Source organism: Protobothrops mucrosquamatus, unplaced genomic scaffold (genome assembly GCF_001527695.2).
Source record: "Protobothrops mucrosquamatus isolate PMUCROS unplaced genomic scaffold, P.Mucros_1.0 scaffold1835, whole genome shotgun sequence".
NCBI classification, from domain to species: domain Eukaryota; kingdom Metazoa; phylum Chordata; class Lepidosauria; order Squamata; family Viperidae; genus Protobothrops; species Protobothrops mucrosquamatus.
In genome coordinates this window covers 36,202-44,638 of record NW_015387967.1, presented here as the reverse complement: position 1 = coordinate 44,638, position 8,437 = coordinate 36,202, and positions in this window count along the sequence as shown.

The following is an 8,437-nucleotide window of genomic DNA, read 5'->3' as shown; positions in this document are numbered from 1 at the left end:
AGATAGATAGATAGATAGATAGATAGATAGATAGATAGATAGATAGATAGATAGATAGACAGACAGACAGATGGATAGATGAATGGATGGAGATAGATGATAGAGAGACAGAAATCTAGAGACCCTCACCCTGGAACAGACAGGATAAGATAGATAAGATAAGATAAGATAACCTTTATTGTCATTTTTTACTGTGGGCACAACGGCACACATCAAAAATGAAATTTAGTTGCCCGCTCTCAAAGTGAAAGAATCTCATTGTAATCCAGAGAGATAAGCATAATGGCTGAATATCAGAATTACTGGAGGTGGGGAGACATTATTCAAATGTGTCTGAAATACCAACTTAATGTCTACATAAATCCCTGGCTGAGCTTTGAAAGCAGGCGACCCCAGTCTACGTTACATGGCGAGGAGCCAGCCAGCCATAGGCCGTTGCGTGAACCAAGCCCTCAAGTTAAGCCACGATCCCAACGTTTCTCAACCTCAGCAGCTTTAAAAGGTGTGGACTCCGACTCCCAGAATTCTCCAGGCCGCACGCTTCCAAGCACGGACAACCCCCACCCCCACCCCAGCATACTAGCTAGGGAATTCTGGGAGCTGAAGTCCACCCATCATAAAAGCTGCTGAGGTTGTACTGTACATATTTCTGGTTAGGCAAACTCAGCACTCGCTCCCGTATCTCCTTCTAGAAGCCCTTAATTCTGCTTCTTTTCCAATTGAGCCACCTGAGAAGAAAGCCACTAGTACTCATGGAGGACCTGCCCCGCAACCCTCCCCAGCTGGCCTGAATCATGACCCTCCCGATCCTGACCTTTCATGTACCTCAGTCCAAGCCTCTTTTTCCTTTTAACACCCACTCGTGCGTCCACAGGGACCTTCAGCGCGCCCACCGCTTTGTGCACCTGTCCATCACCCGCCCGTCCATCGGAGCCGCCGTCTGCCAACCTGCCCATCCATCCGTGCCGATTATTTATCTCTCCATTCGCCCGGCTTGTCTCTCCCGCCCCTTCCTTTCCTTCCCCACCTTGTTCCTCCCCACCACCACCCCTTCTCACGTTCTCCTACCCTGCCTGCCTGCGCATTCAACTCAGGTCTCCCTTTTGCCCAGCTGTTCTGCAGTCAAGGAAGAGAGAGAGAGAGAAAAAAGAGATGGATAGCAGACAGTCCATCAATCAGGAGAGGCCCAAACAAAGATGAGAGACGGATCCCGCAAAGGGGTCCACAAATCGGGGAGAGAGGCCGCCCCATCACCCCCAAATCTCGTCCCCCTGGGAACAACCGCAAGGCGGGGTGAGATTTGCAGCTTGAACCACGATGCACCCTGGTTTGAAGTCTGCTAATGCTCTGGGTCCTCAAAGCCAGCCCAGCTACTGTTTTAGGATGCTTGGCAATCCTGCTGGCGGGTTAACAGCTGGCTGGCTAAAACAGCAGCTTTTTAATATATATATATATATATATATTTTCCACACTGAAACAGGTGTCATACATCAAATTGGATTGATTGGATTGGATTGAAACCACCTTTCCCCCCTGGAGATGGAAAGCCATATTGCTCGGCTCGGATCTGGTTCGCTGGAAAAAGAAAGGCTGGGGGATGTCGGCTTGTTTCTGGCCGAACATCTGGGTTCAGACTGGGATAATGTGGGTTGAGTATCTGGGGTGAGAATTTAGGGATTTATTTTGCCTGAGCAAAGCAGTGTTTCTCAACCGTGGCAACTTTAAGATGGGCGGACTTCAACTTCCAGAATTCCCCTTAATCCCAGGATAATTGAGATTAAACCAGCTGTGCACCCAGTTGTCCTGGGATTAAGGATTATCACCCCGTTTGAGTCAAGTTCAGCTCATTGACATTTTCCTGTCGATTCATTCGTTGTAATGTCAAGATGATCTGTCAGGGTCTTTTTCCGGACTAATACTTTGATTTCGCAGACTACCTTACAATCCTAAACTCTCCTAGTGGTCTCCCATCCAAGGAACTCAACCAGAAATTCAGCCTTGCTGAGGCTGTTGAGATTATCCGAGGTTGGTTAAGTGCTGCCGTGTGGCTGGGCCTTCCCGGCAGTGCGATCTCTCCTTCCTTTGATTATTAATTATACAATTAGATATATAAATAGTGGCAAATAGGCTCAATGCTGCTTTCTCCTCCAATTTTTCTCAACAAGCCTGAGAGGTGAGTTGGGCTAGAACAGAATAACAGAGTTGGAAGGGACCTTGTAGATCATCTAGTCCAACCCCCCCCTTCTGAGAGAAAGTGATTGACCCAAAGTCACCCAGGTGGTTTCTCATGCGGAAGATGGGGCTAGAACTCACAATCTCCTTCCTTCCTTCCTTCCTTCCTTCCTTCCTTCCTTCCTTCCTTTCCATTCCCTCCCTTCCTTCGTCCCTCCCTTCTCCTCCCTTCTCCTTCTCCCTTCCTCTTTTCTTTTCCTTTCCTTCCTCCTTCCTCCTTCCCTCCCTTCATCTTTTCCTTCTTTCCTCCTTCCTTCCTCCTTTTCTCTCTTTTCCTCCCTCCCTTCCTCCTTTTCCTTCCTTCCCCTTCTCTCCTTCCCATTGTCATTCCCTTCCTTCCTCTCATTCTCATCTCCTTCCTTCCTTCCCATTCCCCCCCTTCGTCCCTCCCTTCTCCTTCTCCCTTCCCTTCCTTCTTTCTCCTTCCTTCTACCCTCCCTTCCTCTTTTCTTTTCCTTTCCTTCCTTCCTCCCTCCCTCCCTTATCTTTTCCTTCTTTCCTCCTTCCTTCCTCCTTTTCTTTTCCTTCCTCCCTTTCTCCTTTTCCTTCCTTCCCCTTCTCTCCTTCCCATTGCCATTCCCTTCCTGCCTCTCATTCTCATCTCCTTCCTTCCTTCCCATTCCCTCCCTTTGTCCCTCCCTTCTCCTTCTCCCTTCCCTTCCTTCTTTCTCCCTTTCTCCTTCCTTCTACCCTCCCTTCCTCTTTTCTTTTCCTTTCCTTCCTCCCTCCCTTTTTATCTTTTCCTTCTTTCCTCCTTCCTTCCTCCTTTTCTTTTCCTTCCTCCCTTTCTCCTTTTCCTTCCTTCCCCTTCTCTCCTTCCCATTGTCATTCCCTTCCTGCCTCTCATTCTCATCTCCTTCCTTCCTTCCTTCCTCCCTCCCTTCTTTCCTTCCTTCCTTCTTTCTGCCCTTCCTTCCTTCCTCCCTCCCTCCCTTCTTTCCTTCCTTCCTTCTTTCTACCCTTCCTTCCTCCCTCCCTCCCTCCCTCCCCTCAACCCCCTTGCCCCTGCATCTCCTTCGGTCTCTCTTCTGGCTGCCCTTTCCCCTGCCTCTCTCCCTTCCTCCTCCTCCTGGTTAAGCATCCTTTTCAAGCCCATTGACCTCCTGCAGCCTTTGCACGCCATTCAGAAGTGCAAAAGGTCCCCTTCCCTGTCCCCCCCCCCAAGCCGTGGCGGGGGAGAGCCGGGCTCGGGCGTCTGGCCAAGGGCTCGTAATCACCGTCATTCATTCAGGGCAACAACCGAGTCAGTCTCTCGGCTTCCTTTTATTGATCGGAAATGAAGATAAACAGCGAGGAAATGAGCAAAAGGGGGGGGGAGCGGAGGGGGGGGGAATCTGAGGCGCCTTTGGACCCATTTTCCTCCCTGGCTGTGCATCCCTCAAAATAAAGGGGGGGGCGCGTCTCCCCTGCCCCCCAAAACCATCCTTGCCCCCAAACGAGGATGAAGCAGCTCGCCTTCCAGCTTGGGGTGCCTCTGAGCCTGTGCAGAGTGCGTTCTCCTCACCTGTGTCTGGGTTTGCACCAGCCTTTTGAGGGAGGGAGGCTGAAGGAACCTGGATTTGGGGCACCAGACCGTGAAGTCCTCGACTTACAGCCGCAGCGGAGCCTGTCCATTACAGTCCTCACACTCACAAAACAGGCGAGCCCGGGACCAACCCGATTTTACAATCTTTTTTTCCCCCCACGGTTATTAAGCGAATCACACGGTCGTTAAGTGAAATCCAGTTTTTCCCTCCCCCCATTGTTGGAAGCTGGCTGGGAAGGTCGTAAAATGGAGGTCACATGATCCCGGGACGCTAATAGGGTCATAACTACATATCTGTTGCTAAGCGCCCAAATTTTGATCACGTGACCATGGGGACATGGTTGGTTGTAAGTGTGAGGACTGGCCCCAAATCACTTTTTTCAGTGGCGTTGTAACTTGGAACGATCACTACACAAATGGTCGTAAGTCAAGGACTAACTGGGTTTGGGCAACAGGCCAGGGGCATCTGAGCTGGTTAAGCGTGTGGTGCAAAACAAGAGTCCATTTCTGACTGTCGTTTGCCGTCCAAAACAGGCAGTCCTCGACTTACGACCCCAGTGGACCCCCAAATTTCTCTGGTTAAGCAAGAGCTGTTAAGTGAACTTTGCCCCATTTTACGACCTATAATCCGAATTAACCAGGTTAGAATCAGCCATGGGAAGCAGAAGATGGAGGGGAAGCCATAACTTCTAACCCAGAGGTGGGGAACTAGGGCCCCTTTTATGACTGGTGGACTTCAACTCCCAGAATTCCTCAGCCAGAAGATGGATTAGAACAAGGGTGGGGAACTAGGGCCCCATTTATGACTGGTGGACTTCAACTCCCAGAATTCCCCAGCCAGCAAGATGAATTAGAACAGGGGTTGGGAACTATGGACCCCGTTATGACTGGTGGACTTCAACTCCCAGAATTCCTGAGCCAGCATGGCTGCTGCAGGAATTCTGGGAATTGAAGTCCACAAATCATAAAAGGGGCCATAGTTCCCCACCTCTGTTCTAACCGATCTTTGTGTAGGTGATGTGAGGGAAGAGGCGGTTAAATAAAAAGGATAATATTCTAAAATACTAACAACTGTAGTGATTCACTTAACAACTGTGGCAAGGAATGTCGTAAAATGGGACAAAGTTCACTTAACAGATGTTTCACTTAGCAACAGGAATTTTGGGCTTAATGGTGGTCGTAATTTGAGGCCTGCCTGTAGATGCTTCCATGAAAGAGGCCAATTTACCGGCGGTGGAAAATATCCCAAATTTTGCCCTCTAGAAAAGCCACTTCTGCATCCCAAAGGCCCAACTCGACCCTTGGCGGGAGTTTCTTTTCTCGGACCTCAATGAGGACTAGCAGCCATCTGTTAAAAAAAGATCTGCTCGACTGACTCCTGGAACAAAAGGCTGCATCCAGTGTTCGTTTTAATCTCAGGAAGAAACCGAAAAGAGAAGGGACAAAAACTACAATCTGAGGAAATAATAATGCTCTTCGGTACAGACCGTCCTCGACTTACGTCCCCCAATTGAGCCCACACATTTCCGTTGCTAAGCGAGACATTTGTTAAGTGAGTTGTGCCCCCTTTTATGACCTTTCTTGCCACAGCTGTTAAGTGAGTCGCTGCAGTCGTTCAGTTAGTAACACAACCCGTTCATGGAATCCGGCTTTCCCCGTGGACTTTGCTTGTCAGATGGTCGCAAAAGGGGATCACGTGCCCCCCCCCCGGGATGCTAACCAACAAATGCAATGATTCACTTAACGACAGTGGCAAGAAAGGTCATCAAATGGGGGCAAAGTTCACTTGACAGAGGTCTCGCTTAGCCACAGAAATGTTGGGCTCCGTTGTGGCCGTAAATTGAGGCCTAGCTCTACCTCAGAAGCCTCCGAAGTCCGAAGTCAGCCTCAGATATTTGGGTTTTGCAATAAAGCTGAGGAAGGAAGGACAAAATAATAATAATAATGATGATGATGATGGTGATGGTGATGATGATAATGATAATAACAATAATAAAGTTCGAAGGGATCTTGGAGGTCATCTAGTCCAACCCCCTGCTCAGGCAGGAAACCCCACGCCATTTCAGACAAAATCCACTCAAAGGGCTGCAAAACGTGCCCGTTAAGATCGCCTCCCCTCCAAAATAAAATAAAATAAAAACAAAAATAAAAATAACCGGGTAGAGAGGCTCAAGTTTTCTTGCCCGAAGGAAGAAGAATTTTCCCTTTGCCAGACATGCACCTTGGACCATGACGGTTATAAACGGAGAAAATTAATTTGAGAGTAAATCTCTCCGGGAGTTCTGGAGGGCAGAAACGCCACCTTTTTTAATTCGCACGTGATTTTTTTTTATTTTTTTAATCTAATGATTTGTTTTCTCTACTCTGTAATGTCTGACTGCTGAATAATGGAGAAAATTAATTTGAGAATAAATCTCTCCGGGAGTTTTGGAGGGCAGAAGCGTCAGCTTTTTAAAAAAAAAACTCACATGTGATTTCCTCCCCCCCCCCTTATTTGTTTTTCTAGCGCTTTTGGCAACCGAGAAAGGACATTTGGACCCCTTCTCTATTTTTTTATTTATTTTATTTTATTTTATTTTATTTGAAGGGGGAAACCCGCAGGGATAGTATCTGTGAGGGAGCTCCGTTTTTTTTTCTCTCTCTTTTGGTCTCAGCTACAAATCCGAGGGCTTTAATCTGCCAGAGCTTTAAAAAACTTGTGTTTTGGACATCATAGCCTCTAGGAGTAGCCAATTATTTTATTCAGCTTTTAAGGAAAGATATTCTGCTTAGGCGGGAGACTTACGCGCCGATGCTCGAAGTAGTCTGAGTATCGCAAACCCATTTAAGAAATAAGTGCTGCTTTTGATGAAAAGGGGTTTTTTTCTCCATAGTGGATAATAACAGGGGCTTTGAGACCGGATTGGAGGGAACAACTACGGGGAACCTGAGGTAAAACTTCCTTCCTTCCTTCCTTCCTTCCTTCCTTCCTTCCTTCCTTCCTTCCTTCCTTCCTTCCTTCCTTTCCTTTCCTTTCCTTTCCTTCTTGCTTCTCTTCCTTCCCTTTCCTCTTCCCCTTTCTTCCTTCCTACATCTCTCCCTCCCTCTCTCCCTTTCTTTCCTGCTTTTCTCCTTTCCCTTTCCCTTCTTACATCCCTTCCTTCCTTCCTCCTTTCCTTTCCCTTCTTCCTTCCTTCATCTTTCCCTCTCCCTTCCTTTCTTCCTTCTCCTTCCCTCACTTCCTGCTTTTCTCCCTTCCTCTTCCTCTTCCCTTCTGTTCCTTCTCTCCCTTCCCTTCTTCCAACCTTTTCTTCCATTCTTTTTCTCCTTCCTTCCTTTCCTTTCCTTTCCTTCTTGCTTCTCTTCCTTCCCTTTCCTCTTCCCCTTCCTTCCCACATCTCTCCCTGCCTCTCCCTCCCTTTCTTTCCTGCTTTTCTCCCTTCCCTTTCCCTTCTTACATCCCTTCCTTCCTTTCCTTTCTCTTCTTCCTTCCTTCATCTTTCCCTCTCTCCCTCCCTTCCTTTCTTCCTTCTCCTTCCCTCACTTCCTGCTTTTCTCCCTCCCTCTTTCTCTTCCCTCCTGTTCCTTCTCTCCCTTCCCTTCTTCCAACCTTCTTTCCTTCCATCCTTTTTCTCCTTCCTTCCTTCCTTCCTTCCTTCCTTCCTTCCTTCCTTCCTTCTTCCTTTCCTTTCCTTCTTGCTTCTCTTCCTTCCCTTTCCTCTTCCCCTTCCTTCCTTCCTACATCTCTCCCTCCCTCTCTCCCTCCCTTTCCTACTTTTCTCCTTTCCCTTTCCCTTCCTACATCCCTTCCTTCCTTCCTTCCTTCCTTCCTTCCTTCCTTCCTTCCTTCCTTCCTTCCTTCCTTCCTTCCTTCCTTCCTCCTTTCCTTTCTCTTCTTCCTTCCTTCATCTCCCTCCCTCTCTCCCTCTCCCTTCCTTTCTTCCTTCTCCTTCCCTCACTTCCTCCCTTTCTCCCTTCTCCCTTCCCCTTCCTCTTCCCTTCTGTTCCTTCTCCCCTTCTTCCAACCTTCCTTCCTTCCTTCCCTCCCTCCCTCCCTCCTTCCTCCCTGTTTACTCCAGACCTAGGCAATGTCCAGGAGATGTTTGTCTGTTAAAGGGATTGTTTGTGTGATTGTTGAAACTCCTTTTTCTGGCTTCCTGGAACCGGAGCGATTTTTTTGTCCCTATAACTCCATAATCTCAATTAAGCAGAACTGGAGACGGCCTCTCTCAATGTTCTCACCCCCACCCCTTCCCATTTAACCAGCAAAGGACCCCCCCCCCAGCCCTGTCCCTGTCACCCCAGCAATAGCCCCAAACCTTGGCTAAGTAAAGCTTTCTGGAGAGCAAAAAAGACATTTCTTCCCTTCTTTTCAGCACGAACCACAAGCCGCCTCTCATGAAACCAGAGGCCCGAATTCTTCTAATTTCTCCCGTCCATCCTTCATTTTACCCCTCGCCCCCTCACCCCAAAAAAGAGCATTTCTGCTGTTTGTTTGTGAGCTGTCAATTTCATTTTCCTGCGTAAACAGATATTTTGGCACGGGGGCTCCCCCATCTCCTCTCCTCGGGGCACGCAAGCAGAGGCACCCCCAATTTCGAAGTATTCCATTAAACCCCGCTGCAAGTAATCTTGTTTGTTTTAATTAACTCCTCCTTCTCAGTTTTCTTTTCTTCTTTCTGCCTGGCGGGTTTTTTTTTT